Source organism: Equus przewalskii, chromosome 6, assembly GCF_037783145.1.
Source record: "Equus przewalskii isolate Varuska chromosome 6, EquPr2, whole genome shotgun sequence".
In the NCBI taxonomy this organism is placed as follows: Eukaryota; Metazoa; Chordata; class Mammalia; order Perissodactyla; family Equidae; genus Equus; species Equus przewalskii.
In genome coordinates this window covers 18878080-18895420 of record NC_091836.1, presented here as the reverse complement: position 1 = coordinate 18895420, position 17341 = coordinate 18878080, and the positions used below count along the sequence as shown (strand labels likewise).

Below are 17341 nucleotides of genomic sequence, written 5' to 3'. Positions count from 1 at the left end.
TGCTCACTTTTGAGCCATGTGCTCAAAAGGGAGGAAATGTCCAAAAGGAGAGAAGGAGGAGCTTTCTTTTTTATTTGTCTGCCTGAAGATAGGCAATTAGTGTGAAGACACCTAACCATTTAAACTTTAACCTAAAGCGTTGCTCATGTGTAAGCAGCTTACCTTATGGTACACACTATGTATGGTTACAAATGCGAGTAACTACCCAGAATTGTTACAACCTTAGATGCCTTGTGGCTCCTAATCTATTTCCTTTGTTTTTCTACACCTGTTAATGTATTTGTACAGACACCACCACAAATAATGCAAAATGATGTGACTTTTTTTCTGCTAAAGATCTAGTATGCATGGTTTGAAGTTGAAAAGTTCAATGTGTCACTGGAGAAAAAAGCAGTTTCTGGTGTCATCATTGTCAAACCAGAAAACACAGCTGGATATTGTGTAATGTTAAATGAGGTGCAAAGCAGATTCAATAATACATCTCTGCCCTCTGATCTCCCAATAATGCTAACCAACAACTCAGGCACAGCTAAGCCAAAGGACACACAGGCAAGCTGACAGGAAGGAGCAGAAGAAATAAAGAACAAGAGAGAGGTGGAAGAAAAGAAAGGAAAAAGAGAGGGGAAGTCTTCATATTGCATGGCAAGATAAGGCAAAACTAGAGAGAAATTACATTATTGCTTCTAATTGGCAAGGGAAATACCTTAAAAGTTGGAATTTCATTGAAAGGAAGGGGAAAATCATGGTAAGCTTCAACATCTGAGGGTTGGAGAAAAGCAGAGTACTGAAGGAAGAGAGAGAAGCAAGGTAAAAAGAATGAAAAGCAGAATCCAGGAAATTCAAACTTTCAAGAACTCGTGTTTAATATGGAACCAAAGGAATTTGGTAGCTCAACTTCTCGAACATCGTTTGTCAAGTTTAAAAGGAAACTCAATGGCAGCGTTTACCATGTGTGCTGCTCTGGATGAGGACAAGAGTTGAGTCTATTGACCAGAGGACACAGAGGCTAGACTCTGACCTAGGCCTGATCAGAGGTCAACAGCGTTCTCTAAAAAGTTGCCATCATTGGCTATGTGTATAACACAGCTTATTGCTTAGCCTGATAAAAACCACACAACTTAGTTGGCCAGCCAGCAACACGTTGAAGGCACCCAGTCTGCTCTGTGGGTAATTACAAAACAGAGAGCAGAGCCCATGCTCTCACAGAGATAGTCAAGTCGGAAAAGAGAAAGAAATTGATACATGGGGGCATGCCATCTGCAGGGAAGAATAATTAGGGGAACCTTTATTACGTTTTATTGACTTTCCTATCAGTTATTTGTGCTTTTACAGCAGCCTCTTTGGCTTTCATTTCTGCACCCTTAGAAGTTAAGTATGTAAGATATATTTAACTCCTTCACTGGCTTGGATATCTCAGGATGGACAGCTAAGGTCAGTTATCATTTTGGGTGGGAACACCTCCAATAAAAGCCTCAGCTAAAACTTGGTCGACCCCAAAATGCAACAGAGCCAGCGCTAGAGAAGTGCTTGGTCTCTTGGGCATGATTTGCCCCATGGGATCAGTCCTTCTCTGTTTATTCTTACTTCCCCTTTCCCACTGTATGACATGGACCATTCTAGCCCATCTGCACCAATCGCCCATCCCCACTGCTACAATTCTGCTATCCAATTCCAATGTGTGGGGGGGTTTTCCACACCACCAAGCAATTCTCTGACACCAGCTAAGTGCCCTAAAATCCAACTCAATTCTGACGCTATCTACCTGGGGACAGCATCAGATCCCATATGTTAAGGGCTCAGTCCTACGAGACTGCCCCTCACTTCAGATGCCAATTGCAGGTCCGGTTGTCACCTGGAGGTTCCAACAACTCCTTCCTTAGGTTCAATTAATTTGTTAGAACAGCTCACAGAACTCAGAGAAACATTTTACTTACTAGATTACTGGTTTACTATAACACAGGAACAACCAGATAAAAGTGATGGTTAGAGCAAGGGATGTGGGAAAGGATGTGGAGCTTCTGTGCTTTCTGAGCGCTCCACTCTCCCTGCGTTAAACATGTGTTCACTAACCTGGAAGCTCTCTGAACCTCAAACCTGTTGGGTTTTTATGAAGGCTTCATGACATAGTCATGATTGATTAAATCATTGGTCACTGATGATTGAACTCAGTCTTTAGCCCCTCTCCCCTCCCCAGAGGTAGAGGGGTGGAACTGAAAGTTCCCACCCTCTAAGAACATGCTTGTTTCCCCTGGCAACCAGCCTCCATCCTTAGGTGCTTTCCAAAAGTCACGTTTTTGGCATCACTTAGGAAACTCCAAAGTCTTTAGGAGCTATGTGTCCAAAACAGTGGATGTAGACCAAATATATGTTTCTTATTATAAATCACAATATCACACCACCTAAAACATGCCTTTGTAAAACTTATTTTAACTGACGGAGGACCTGCTATTGACAGACTCAATTTGCAAATACCCTCAGAAATAAGAATGTATAACGGAGAAAAGGTAATCAATGAGAAGGGCAGTGAGGGCCACCCTGAGAGACTGAATATACAATCAGACGATGGCCAGACCATGTATAAAAATAGAACTCTGACTCACAACCTGGCCAGGAAACAGTCCCCTTATCTACAATAAACAACCCAGGAAGCCAGCCTGCTGTAAGTTAGACTTGCAGAAAGCCAGATTACTATCTCTACTAACAATCCAGGACGCCAAACAATAAGTTCTGTAATAATCAGCCCAAAATGACCAGGACTTGATTGATAACTGACAGCTTCTCTTATTCTTGTCCCTGCTTCCCATTTAGGACCAACCAGAGAAAGCAAAATGTGTAATCTCAAACAATCGTTCAGGATGCCCCACTTACAGGTTTCTAGTTAGCCCGTCTACAGCTTCCCCACACCAACACCAATCAGGGCATCCCTGAAGGCTTCCTTTTTTCTGCTATAAAGCTTTCCCACTCCTTTGCTTGCCTTTGAGTCTCTTCTCAAACACAAGTGATGGTGGCTGACTCCCTTGCTATTGCAAGCTCTGAATAGGTAGGCTTTTCTTGTTCTTGTCTAGTTGGTTTTCATTTACTTCCACACAGATATAGTTGCACAGGCTATGTACTGAAGGGCTAAGGAGAGACCATCCAAATCATAGTCTATGGAAAAGGTGTGCACCAGAGTCGTGCAGTGTACAACCCTCACAGTCATAGGTGGCATTTCTGGGCAGGCTCAGCGTTGGTTCATGAAAGCAGAGCAGTGGAGTATACAAAGGGCCAGACGGGGTATGGCAAATTAGCCCTCTTACAGATGAGGCGGCTATCTGGCCACACCTCCCCAAAGGCAAGTGGGGAGATACAAGGCCAATTCAAATCACTGGACGCTTGCTCAGGTTACCAGCCCTATGAACACAGTCCAGAAGGCTGCCTCTCAAACCAGCTGTTTCCTTATGATCCAACACTATAATCCAAGCAATGCCTCATCCCTGCTTTAGCATTTGTTTATCAATCATTGCAAATGCCAAGTTCTCCAGGAAAAGACTTGGGCTACATCCTATAGATGTTGTAGATATTGGCACAATGCTTCTGTGTCTGCTCTTCCTGTCCCATTTATCAAGTTTTCCTGATTGGATCAGTTCTTTTCAACTCAAGGCCTTAACCACACAGTGCCTAATGAGATACCATTGAGCTTATGTCATTTTCCCAGGTCCCAGGCCTTAATTCTCAGTAAAACTATTCCTTATGTCAAAGGTCGCAAAAACAAACAAAATCTCTCTGTGAATGAGCAGATCATCGAAATAAGTGACACCGATGTGATAGGCAACATGAAGAACTAGAGAGATTGTGCCTTGTCTAAAGGGAGAAAGAAGTAATGAAACCAAGAACTAAGGAGTTAAAAAAGTTCCGTAGAGCAAAAACGTTGAGATAAGCTTTCCTAACTAATCTGTGCTTAGTCAACAGTAATTAACTGTTGTTTAAAACTAACCAGGCCTTTCTGTCCCTCCTTAGTCTGTGAGTGAGCTTTCTCAGAAATTCAAGGTCCTGACATCAAGATTCAGTCTTCAAGGCCAAACACAGGCTGATGGGAAGGTGCCAACCAGCAAAGCCACGTGCTCCCCTTCCCCTACCTGAAACCCCAGCCCATGCTCCCCCTCCCCTACCTAAAACCCCAGCACATCTTTCCCCTCCCCTACCTAAAACCCCAGCCCATGCTCCCCCTCCCCTACCTAAAACCCCAGCCCATGCTCCCCCTCCCCTACCTGAAACCCCAGCCCATGCTCCCCCTCCCCTACCTAAAACCCCAGATAAAAACCCCTACCTTTTTCCCTTCAACGAGGTGGATCTGAGTTCTAACTCCCATCTCCTTGTCTGGCTGCCTTTTGATAATAGTAAGCCTCTTTCCTTGCCAAGCCTGGTGTTTCAGGTTTTTTCTTTATTGGTCCTACTCTGCGATGGGTAAATGAATCTGTGTTTATGTTCAGTAGCAGTAACTTCAGCCAGTTTTGTTGAGGAGTAATATAGACAGTGGTGAGCTGGCTCATACTGGTTTGCAAGGACAGATTGTGTTCATCTCTTCCCCACCTCTCTTCAGTGACCTCACACTGGTAGCTTGAAATCAGCCAAGGTGGGAGTATTTACATCACAGAAATCAGCAGATGCTACAAATCAAGACTCTTGTTTCAGAGGAAAAACTGGCTGTTAAACACCTACTACTAGCACACCACTGAACATAGATCAAGTGTCCCCAGATCCTCCAGTATTTCAAGAGAAGCAGAAAATCAGATATTTTTACAAATACTCTCAATTTTTAAATGTTGGCAAATTAAATAATGTTAAAATCTCATGTTGGCAAAATAAAACATTACCGTGGGCCACCTGCTCTCCACCTCTGCATTATGCCGACGCGTCATAGTCTTGCTTATGGCTTCAGGTCTCTGATTTACACCTATAAAAATCAAGCAACAGAGTCTTGAAGGATCCTGAGTACATTTGTTAACTCCCAATGATTAACATTTATCACAGATGGTTTCTTCAACATCCTTGAATGTGCACAAACATTTATTATCATATGCTAAGAAATCATTGTAGATATGAAAAAGCCGATTTTAAGGCTGAATAAAAGAAGAATCATTCCATCTGTTAAACCAAAGTGAGTCATAGATATTAATGACATATCCCTCTCTTGAATAATAACATACCTTGTAAAGTAGTTGAAAGACATGAAATTTACTGTAATATATATGTGTGTATATCATATTTGTGTATGTATATATGCACATATGGATATACACACATCAAACATACGTACATACACACACAAACACATACATACAAATAAAGAAATAAAATAAATAATACCTAGAAAATGGAATGGCTCATTTATGAACAGTAAGGGAAGGCAAAAAGTGAAACATTATAATCAATATTACCTGAAACAGAAGAAATTACTAACTGCTGACCTTATGTTAACACAAGGACATTGTTGGACCCAGTTGATGTCAGAGAATTTGACATCAGAGGAGATAAACATTCTATCCTCTAAAAGGCCCTTGATGTCCCTATCAGAAACATTTGGTTTAATCTTCCTCCCCATCTTCTGGGCACATGCCAAAATCTCTGGCTCCATCCATTACAATAATAATACGTGGTCACTAAAATTTCAGACAGTTCATTTTGCAATTCCAATTTGAACTTTCTGCCCTCAACCATGATGATAATTCATCTTACTTAGGCTTAAGGATTGTTATCAGGGTTTTGTATCATAGCATAAGCAGGTTTGAAAGATAAGAAAATCACTGCCAAACTGAAATACTAGGATGACCCTTAGTTCAGAACCTATAGTGTAATTGAGAGCTATAATTCCTTGGTTGCTGCTCTGCAGTGACGTGTCCTCCAAATGAGACATGAGTTTTATAAAGTTTAATAAAAAATACAAAATGAAGAGTGAGAAACCATATACAGAAATGTCTAAAATGCAGTGGCATTTTAAAGACTGAAATTTAATTGTGCCAGCTGCCCACTCCACAGTCTCTTTTCATGTATAGTTCTTTGAAATGCAGAGTAAATGTTTCTCATCCTTCTTTGTTTACGGCACAGATGAAAAATTCAACAGCTAGGTCTCACCATAATCTGCCTTGCATACCCTTATAAATTTTCTACCTTTATTGCCAGCAGAACAGTGTCCTCATCAACTTTGAAATGGAAAGCAGTCCAGGATAGAAATTCTTATCCTTTTACATTAGTTATCCTGTTAAAATGATCTGAAAATCACCTTGACTCTGTATTTCTTTTATTAGTGGCCCAAGCACCAAAATAAAGATGACACTGAATTTCTGAATTTTAACATGTCATTGTAATTTAATAGTATGCTGGTCCTCATTAATATTCTGAATGCATAACTGCTCTAATAAGCAATTTAAAGTACTGCTGAGGCAGATAGGAGAAGGAAAAAAGATCTCAGTATATTGGGTACTTTGAGATGAGCAGTTTATCAAGCAAGTCCATAAATGCACTTTTTTACATAATGCACATATAGGCTATTTGGAAAATATTCACCCTCAGGATTCATTCATGGAAACCAAATACTGCTGGAACACTAATGATACTGTGTACTTAGGTTAAAAAAGAATTCACCTGGGCCAGCGTGTGGCATAGTGGTTAAGTTCAGAACACTTTGCTTTGGCAGCCTGGGGTTCATGGGTTCAGATCCCAGGCGTGGACCTACACCACTCATCAAGCCATGCTGTGGCAGCAACCCACATACAAAACAGAGGAAGATTGGTACAGATGTTAGCTCAGGGCCAATCTCCCTTATAAAAAAAAAAAAAAGAATTCACCTTACTCCAAATAAGGTGCAAGTTCTTACTATAATAGAAACTAACACGGTAGCCAAGATGATGAAAATGCTGATGGTGGAGATAACAATGATGGTAATAAACATTGAGGAGATAACATACAGAAGCTAATGGGAGTCTCATTAGCTTATCTAACACTCTGAATTCTAAGCTTCTTAAAGTGGCAAGATTCTAGTCACAAACTTCACAGCTTTGCTTAGGAAAAAGCCAAAATCAGTTTCTGCTACTTAGCCTTAAGTCTCACCTTAAAAGTAATTTCATCTGGGAAGCCTTTTCCCATGTTAGATGTCTCTGTTGTATTCTTGTAGAGTACCCTTCAGCTCCCTATCATATTTTGTTGTAATTGCTTGTTTAATTGACTCCTTTGACAGCCCCATGAGGGCAGAGATCTTTTCTGTCTTGCTCATCATTGTATTCACAGACCTAAGAATAAGACAGGGCACATTGGGGGTATTAAATACATATATATAGAACAAATACAAAAATGAAGATACCTGTCCTGGACCTCACTGCTCCAAACTATCTGAAGTATATCAATCTCTGCTTTTATTTTGGTCAAATTTATATATACTTACAAAAGATGTGAATTTTAATTATGGCCCTCCACTATTTGTCTGATTATGGCAAGTCACTTGCTTTTTTAGACTTAAGTTTTATCCTTTGCAAAATATGTTTGTACTCAATGATCCTTTTCCATCTTGCACAAAGTTAAATTCAACAACTATTCATTGAGACTCAAATATATGTAAGGAATTAGAGTCTGTTGAGGTATATTCATTCATTCAGCAAATATTTATTGAGCACCTACCACTTGCCAGACAGTGTCTAGGCACTGGGGCTACAATAGTGAACAAAACAAAGATCCTTGTCCTTGTTCAACTTATATGCTGGTGAGGAGAGATGGTCCACAAACAAATATGCAAAAAATATATAGTGTCAGAATATCATAAAAGCTATGGAGAAAATAAAGCAGGAAATAGAGATAACAGTGCAAGAGGGTGGCAAGGGACCAGGGGTAGGCTATAATTCTAGTAAGGTGTCAGAGAATTTCCTCCTTGAGAAAATAACTTTTGAGTAAAGGCCTAAAGGTGGTAGGGAAGCTCCCTTTGCACTTGTCTGGAGGGTGAGCACAACAAGCAGAAGAAATAGCAATTGCTAAGTCCTAAGGAGTGAAGCTGAAGCATGGCCCCTGGGTTTTTTGCCTGAAGGACTGGATGAATGGAATTGTCATTTAGTGAGTGGACAAGACTGTGGGAAGTCTTCTTTGTGTGGGCAGGGATACAGTGGGGGTAAGACCAGGAGCTGGGTTTTAGACAAGGAATTTTGGAATGGCTAATATATATCCAAATGGACAAGTTGGCAGTTGAACAAATGATTGGGGAACTCAGGGGTAAGGACTGAGCTCCAGGAAAAAAATTAGAAAGTTGTCAGAAGATGAGACTAGCCAAAGACCGAGTCTTGGGGCATTCCAAAGTTTGGGAATCAGGACAATGAGAAAGAGCCAGCAAAAATGTCAAAACAAAATCAACAAAACAACTAAGAAGGAACAGCCAGTGAGGCAAGCCAAAAACAAAGACAGTCTGAAGCTCTAGAGGCCAAGAAAGAACAGTGTTTAAGAAGAAGTCTATGTAAAAGGCAGCTGATAGATGCAGTAAGACATGGACTACAATGTAACCATTGGACACAGCTTCAAGAAGGTGAATGCTAACTCTGACGAGAGTAGTTTCAATGGATAAGTGAGAGGTGAGAGCCTAAATGAAGTGGATTCAAGAGAAAATGGGAGATGAGGAATTAGACATAGAAAATGGGGGCAAATATTTGGCTATGTTTACTATGAAGGGGTGCAGAGAAATGGGCAGTAGCTAGAAGAGAGATTAGGGTCAAAAAATGCTCTGTTTCAGATAAGAGAAAGAATAATCTGTTTATAAACTGATATTACGATCAAATAGAGATGGTAAAACTGATGATTCATGAGAGAAGAGGGAATTACCATAAACATGTCCTGGACTAAGTGAGAGGGAATGAAACATAGCGTACGAATGGAAGGGTTGGTCTTAAGTAGAAGAAGGGTCAGTGCATCCATAATAACAGCAGGAAAGCATAATAAATGGGCACAAATGCAAGGCTGTCGTTAGTTGTGGTGGTGAGCACCTTTGGAATTTTTTTCTTCTTGTTTCTACTTTCTCAGAGAAATAGCAACAAGGTCACCAGCTGAGATTTAGGAGACTGAAAATTTAGGAGAGTAAAGATGTTGGAGGCTTAAGAAGAGAGCATACAGTTGTCATCTAGAAGAGCAGAAGAAGGAAGAACCGGGAAAATACAATAGGATTACAGGGCCACACAAAGGACTTATTTGAGATTAGTAGTTATGAAATTAAATTTCAACATATGAATTTGGGAAGACACAGACATTCAGTCTATAACAATCATGTTTATGAGTTTTCCCAGCCATGTTCAGTTATTGGGCTACAGATACAAAATAGGTGGAAGATTGGATTTAATCAAGGCTAGGATTTTGCTAGGCAAGTAAGATAAATACAGAGAGGTGCCAGAGACTTGAGAAGGTATGCAAGAGACAGATTACGATGATGAACTGTGGAATTTAAACTGAGTAAGGGGGATAGTGAGATTATGAAGGGGTTAAGGACAGTGAAAAAGTTGTAAAATCAATGGATTGTAGGTCCTGGAAATTAAATACAGAAGGATGTGGAGTACTTTAGAGGGTGAACTGGAATTAACAGGTGCTTGAAATTGAGTCAATAGAGAGGTTGAAGTTAATGGTAATGACAAGTTAGTATAATTATGGGAGTGAGTGATCAGGATATGGAGGGTATGAGATTATTGCAGGTGAGGTGATCCAGTAACTAACATTCCAGGATCTTGGGAGAGTTATCTTAATGGAAATTGACATCCCCAGGAACTACGATGTAGTATTGGAAAGAGTCTGTAATCAGGGAGCTAAAATTTAAGGAGTGAGTGGAGTGTTCTAGGGGGAGATAATGACTGAGATAGTGTGATAATATGCCATTCATAGGTGTTAATTCCAGTTTGGAAGTTTTATGTGGTACCATACCGTGTGGTATGTGGAATGTGAGAGAGAAAATGCTACCACTAAAGAGGGCTACAGGGAAAGCAGAAACCCCAGGGAAAGCGAAGTTGAGCAAGAAAAGAATATTTCAAGAGGAAGTTGAAGAAACAGGAAATGTTGCTGGAGACTGACTACGAATCCTGGAGGACACAGTCGGAATGTTTCAGGAGTTGCTGAGTGAAAAGAGTTAATACCTGAGGTTGATGGGGATGAAGGGGATGTCATGAGCCATAAGGAGAGGAGATTTCACAGGATGAAAGGAAGAATGACCTAGGGACTCTGAACTTCCAGAGGTTAGTGAGTCAGTCAAAAGGATAAATAGCATAATGAGATTTCAGTGCAGTCATGAATGCTGTTGGAAGGAAAGGAAAGTGAGGAATATGCAGAGTTCTAAAGCCACTCTAGAGTCCAGCCAATTGAAATAGGGAGGTGAAGGAGCTGCAGTCTTTTACAGAATGCCCCAAGTTTGAGGCCTCCCCTTCATTCTAGGAATATCGGCAACTCTAGGGTTCATTTTTCACTTCCTATTGAAATGCTCTCTGCTATTGGCTTTTGTGATACACTCACCTGGTTTTTCTTCTACCTTACTATTTTCTTGCCAGTCTCTCTTTCTGGCACCACTTTTTCAGATTTATCTCTAAATGTTGGAGGGCTCTTTCTTTATCTCTCTTCTATTTTTCATCTACCCTATGTCCCCAGGGAAACAAATCCAGCTCCATTGTTTTCAATATCATGTACAGACTTATGACTCCTAATGTTTTATCTCCAACTTAGACTTCTTTCCTGAGATACATTTTTATGTCCATTTACTTGCTTGATACTTTCACTTGGATGTCTAATCAGCATCTGAAATTTAAAGTATCTAAAGCAGGACTTTTGATTCATCCTCTTTCTCCCTACCCCTATTCTTCCTAATTTCACCTAGTGATTTAGATCAACAACCTAAGAGTCATCCTTAATTCCTCTCTTTATTTCAGTCCCCAGATCGAAACCTCCAGAAAATTCCATTGGTTCTACCTTCAAATTATATTGAGAATCCAACCACTTGTCAGCACCTCTCCACTAACCTCACAGTCAGGATTCAGTCAGAGATGATCCACTAGGAAGTAAGTGTGAGTGTGTGTGTGCGTCTGCGTGTGTGTGGTCTATTGCAGGAATTAGACCTTACTCAATTGAGGTAGCCAATTAAACAGCCTCTCTAAAGCTGCTGTCTTTGCATCTGATTCAAGAACTTGAAATCGACAGTTTAGGCAGTAGGCAGGAAGGTAACATAGATATAAAATGTGTGAACATGAAGGAATCCACAAGGATGAAAAGGAATCCATCTCTTCCCACTGCCTCCAACCTGGATGATATGGGATTATCCTGCAGGAGATCCTGGTGCCTTAGTCACGGAACAAAATACATACCTCTGCCCACAGGTCAGAGAAGTGGAAGGAAAATCCAGGGGAAGGTCGAGCAGTTGCGGGCCTGGTTGCTGCCCCACACAACTGGGTGGTCTAGCAAATAAGCAACAAATGTATGTAAGCTGCAAAATCACCTTCTCAAACCACTGAGTGCAAAAGCCAGAATGGTTGCAACTTTACTTCCGCACTCCAAATGTCACACTAGAAACATGACTCTGCAGCTCACTTTAACCAGAAACATATGAGGAAGAGCATTCTAGGGAACTTACCTCAGCCTAGGCAAGTTGACATATTACAAAGCCACCACAGTACATGCCTTGCCAAGTTGGCACCCATAAACACCTCTTTAAAACATGGCTATACTAATTTCCAAACAAAGATGATAACAAAATCACACTTCACCTAACATGAGACAGCCATCCCACATACAAATGAAAACATGATAACCTTTTCCCCAAAAACGGCTGCAAAGCCCCTTTTTGTGTGTCTGGGTGATGTTCATTCTTCTAGCTATTCACATTTCTGTTACTTAACTCTTGAATATAAAGTTAATTAATACACCTTATGTATGGTAGTGAAATGGGAGAGAGAAAGAAAAAATAAAAATATTTGGTTAATATATACATAAAATATCAAATTCAGGAAGAAACACTCATGACTATTACAATCTCCCTTTCCTTATTTGGTCACATTGTTGTAACTGGTATTTAGAACTACCTTCCTCTATTGTATTCCATTTGCCCTCACGAAGCACCTAAGCTGGTTCTGGTTCCTTGCCTGTATGGGTTATCTATTGCAACACGAAAAAATACCCTAAAACTCTGATAAACATTTATTACCTCACAGTTTTTGTGGGTCAGAAATCCGGGAGTGGCCTTGTCTGGTGATTCTGGCCCAGGGTCTCAGGCAGTTGCTGTCAAGATTTCAGCCAGGGTTGCCCTAATCTGAAGGCTTGACTGGGGCTGGAGCACTTGTTTCCAAATGGCTTATTCACACAGCTTTTAGCAGAAGCCTCAGTCCCTTGCTTGATGTTGGACAGAGGAAGCCTCAGGGCCTCCCTAGATGGAATTCCTTTTAGGGCTTGTGTGTCCTTGTAACATGTCATCTGGTTTCCCCCAGAGATTGGGAAAGGAGGAAGACACAATGTCTTTTATGAACAAATCTTGGAAATCATACTGTCACTTCTACCATATTGTGTTCGTTAAACACAAATCACTAAGTCTGCACTCAAAGGAAAGGAAATTAAGCTCTACCTTTTGAAGGGAGAAGTATGAAAGAATTTGAAGAAATCTTTTAAAAGCATCATGGTCATCATGATTAGCTCAGATGGATTATTTTAATAGGCTTCTTGCTCTTTCTTATCCCTGTGGCATCAACTATAGTTCATCTTACACCCAACAGCTAAGGTCATTATGTAAAATACAAATCAGATAATTTGCCTTCCCTGATTGAAACTTCCCAATGGCTTCCCATTACACATGGAATGAAATCCAGTGATTATCAATGTCAGCAGGAGCTGACCTCTGCCAACTTCTGTGACTTCAATTACTATCAATTTCACTTTCATCCTCTAACCCAGAGATCCTCAACCTCAACACTACTGACATATTGGGCCCAAGAATTCTTTGCCCTGGGAGTCTGTCCTGTGCATTTTAGGATGTATAGCAGCATCCAAGGCCTCTACCCACTAGATAACCAGTAGCACATCTCCATTGTGACAACCAAGCATGTCTCTACACATTGCTAAATGTCCCTTAGGAGACAAAATCACCCCTTCTTGAGAACAACTACTCTGGTCATATAGGCCATGTCTTTGTTCCTAGAATACAACAACTTTCTTCATCATATTTTTTACTAAGTTAACTTGACTACACATTTATTTAAGTTTATCGTCTACCTCCTCTTTCCTGAACACAAATACTAAGAGAATAGGGCTTTATCTCTCTTCTTCATTCCGGTATCCCCAGTGCCCAGAACAGTGCCTGTCATATACTAACAACTCAAAAAATCTGTATTAAATAATGAATGAACACTCTCCTCTATCTGGAATTTATTCATCTCCTTGCCTTCTCTTTATCTATTCAACTATTTTACCTGAGAAATCCAGCTCAAATATAACCCCTCCCAGGAATCCTTACTTCACCCTAAGAAAGCAGTGTTTATATTGCTTTTCAATGCCTGTTTCATTTTACCCCATTTGCACAGCTACCTTCTTTTCTGGCCTATAAGCAACTTGGATCTCAAGCACACTACCTGATATCCTGCTTCTTTTTTAAAAAGACTGAAAAGATTTACACTAATACACGTACACACATGTAATTTATGGTTAATAAAATATTACAATTTGAAAATCAAAGCTAAAAATGAAGAGAAGGTAAATATATTACCCATAAAATTAGTATACTTCCATCATGGGCAGCAAATTAAACTATCAGCTTCTTGGAATTCAGGACAAAAAATGGAACCATAACAACTTATATAAAATATCTAAAACCTCTTTTTCCAATAAAAAATTCAAAATTTCATACCTCATATATAGAAATATATATTGGGACACAATGTCCTCAAATTAGAGTTTACAACAAATAGAGAAACAGTTTCTATAGGGCTCTGTAGTAGGCTAAGTAACGGGCCAAAAGATATTCACTCCCTAATCCTGGAAACTGTGATTTTTGCCCTGTATGGCAAAAGAGTGAATATTAGCTTATATAGTGAAAGTTGTGGTTAAATTAAGGATCTTGATTTGGGGAGATTATCCTGGATTACCTGATTGGGCCTAAATGTAATCACAAGCATCCTTGTAAGAGGTAGGCAGAGGGAGTTACGGCTACCCAGGAGCAGGCGATGTAACCAAGGCAGAGAGAGAAACTTGAAGATTCTATGCTGCTGAGTTTTTTGGTGAAGGAAGTGGCCGTAAACTAAGGAATGAAGGAAGATAGCTCTAGAAGCTGGAAAAAGATTTCCTCCTAGAGCCACCTGAGGGAGCGCAGCCCCACTCTGTCGTTACCTTTTCAGCCCAATGATGCGATTTCTGAATTCTGACTTCTAGACCCATAACAGAATAAATTTGCGTGGGTTTAAGCCTCTAAGTTTGTGGTAATTTGTTACATCAGCCATGGGACACTAATATAGGTTCTTTATTATAATGACCTATAATGAAAGCTGATATCAAAGTGCAAAGTTGTGTATAAGTAATTTTGAAGTGAAGATCATTTTGGAGAAGGATAGATAATACGCCAAATTGCTAACAATGCAAATATAGGATTTCTAACCCGTCTCCTGTAGAGTACCTCTTCATCAGATAGATTTTGGGTAGAAGAAACTATTTAGTGAAGAAGAGAAAATATAATAAGGGACCTTGACCACTGTGAATTAAATGAACAATATGATACTCTAACTAACTGTAACTATACTTAAACTACCTTAAGAGAAAAAAAAAGACTTTATCAGAAAGATAAGGAGTTACTTTAAGCATGACTAGATCCAGGGGTTTACATAATTTCATTGGGAATCTTTTTTCATCTTTGAATTCTGCTTTCCTGGAGAAATAGCTATCATAAAATGCAGAACACCAAAGTCCTGATAACAGATCTACAAAATTGTGACCATCAGACCAGTTACTCTGCCATTTGTTGAGGCTAATAAAACAGTTCTGCTTATTGATCTTGCTGTTCCATTAAGCAGAAATGCCCCCAAGGACAGTTGCAGAGCAAAGAGGAACCAAACCAAGCATGGAAACAAATGAGGGACATGTAAATAAAACTTGTCATCCCAGCATCTGGACTCAATAATTAAACATCTTGAGACTTGGGAATTCATTCTTTACTGGCATCAGTTCAGCAAAGGTATCTCTTTATGCCTATCACATAACTCAGAGATATTTCTTTTTGATATGAAGAAAGAAAGATGGATTTTGACAACATATTATTATATTGAAATAGAAGGTGCTGAGAATGAAAATCTAATAATGGCAAATGAAATACTGGACACAGGAGGAGGTACCCTGCAATGTTTGACAACAAGGATTTTGGATCCAGAAGGATTTGCATTTGAGTCCAAGACCTAGCACTTGCTGTCTGTGCTACCTTATGCGAGTCATTGGACCTCCCTTGGCATCAGTTTTTTAATACATAATATGTGGCTAGCAATAATAAGGGTACCTCTTCGTAGCTTTGTTTGGAGGATTAAATGAGAAAGCAAATGTAAACTGCGTAGCACAGTTCCTGGCACATAACAATTATACAGTAAGTGCAATTAGCAGTATAAACCATTAATGGTTAACATCAATAGATAAAGTTTTCTTTTTAATTTTTTTATATTCCAACTTTATTTATTTATTTGACAATAACATTGGATTATAACATTATATAACTTTCAGGTGTACATCACAATATATTTTGAATTCTGTGTAGATTACATCATGTTCACCACCCAAAGACTAATTACAATCCATCACCACACATTTGTACCTAATCATCCTTTTTGCCCTCCTCCCTCCACCCTTCCCCTCTGGTAACTACCAATCCAATCTCTGTTGCTATGTGTTTGTCACTGTTTTTATCTTCTACTTATGAGTGAGATCATAGGGTATTTGACTTTCTCCCTCTGGCTTATTTCACTTAGCATAATACCCTCAAGGTCCATCCATGTTATCACAAATGACTGGATTTCACCATTTCTTATGGCTGAGTAGTACTCCATTGTGTACATACCACATCTTCTTTATCCATTCGTCCCTTGATGGGCACTTGGGTTGCTTCCAAGTCTTGGCTATTGTGAATAAGGCTGCAATGAACATAGGGGTACATGTATCTTTACGCATTTGTGTTTTAGATTAAGTTTTCTTATCTCTAAAAAATTAGAAATTGGACTGTATGATATCAAAAGCTCCCTCAAGCACTAACATTTTGTATTTCTGCAACTTTAATAGTTTCCGGGTTCTACATTCCCAAGCAGTTAGGAGCTGGAAAAGACTGGAACTAGGTATGGCTGCATTAGAAGATAGCACATGCTGAACACACTCAGATGGTGGAGAATCAGTAGGAGATGGGAGAGGGCAGTGTGTGAGTCCCCACTGCTCAGGCTCTACGCCTAGTGACTGACTCCAGCAGACATACTCTGCTTAATAAACATTAAGGTTTTTTCTCCTTTCAGGTACAAGGAAGTCTGAATTTCATGACCCTTTTGTGACTAGATGGTGGTATATGACTATTTCTGGTTAGTGAGTTGGGAGCAGAAGAGACATGTGTCCATTTGGGATTAGAATATCTAATTGCTTGTGTGAGACTTCCCAGGGCATATTTTCACTCTGCAATGACAAATTTCAAGATGATGGCTTCTCCATCAGCATGTCATTAGAACAAGATGACACCCAGAAAAGCTCCCAGCAAAACTGTGATGGATATATAAGCACGATTAAGAAATAAACCTTTGCTATTTTAAGCCACTGGGATTTTCAAATTTGCTCGTTATCACAGCATAATTTAGACTATCTTGACTGATGCAAGTGTATACCCAGAAGTGGAGTGACACCAAAAAAAATAACCTAAAGTATCTACCATTAACTTAGGGATCAGGTAGGGAGTAGAAAGGAAACTATTCTGAAGAGTTAGAAGGGTAGCTTTCCAAATTATACACTGGCAACACATTTGGCAGAACTGATGTTCGCAATAACTTGAAAGGCCAATTATGCACTTAATGAACTTTTAGCAACAAGGAAGAGGTTGAAAAACAGAATGTTATTAGTATGTTTTGGTTGCTAGTAGCTGTGTTTAGCAAGGTATCAGAGAAAAAAAAAAAAAGAATAGAGCAGAAAAAAGAATTGGCCAGATTTCAAGAAAGAAAATAAGAAGGGCCTGCAAATTCAGAAACTTGTGACTGTAGCGGAGGCAATTGCTTCTCACCATCAATAATGAAAGATAAAATTGAAAAATGCTTCCAGTTACAAACGTTTAAAACTCAAACTCGCAGCAAGGATCAAATCAAGGGTGTGACTATTACACTGA

General features: G+C 39.7%; 1 long non-coding RNA gene across 2 annotated transcripts in view; it reads right to left on the bottom strand.

Annotated features, from left to right (window-relative positions):
* Positions 1–17341, bottom strand: part of LOC139083843 (uncharacterized) — a 200576-nt gene that overhangs the window by 56095 nt on the left and 127140 nt on the right. Inside the window, exons 3-4 of one of the 2 annotated variants that reach the window (XR_011540836.1) lie at positions 7087–7265; positions 4854–4933 (exon numbers count right to left, since the gene is read on the bottom strand). This is a non-coding gene — a long non-coding RNA (uncharacterized lncRNA). Of the gene's footprint in view, positions 1–4306; positions 4538–4853; positions 4934–7086; positions 7266–17341 lie in introns of those variants that run through there. The other variant, XR_011540835.1, reaches the window with a different exon arrangement.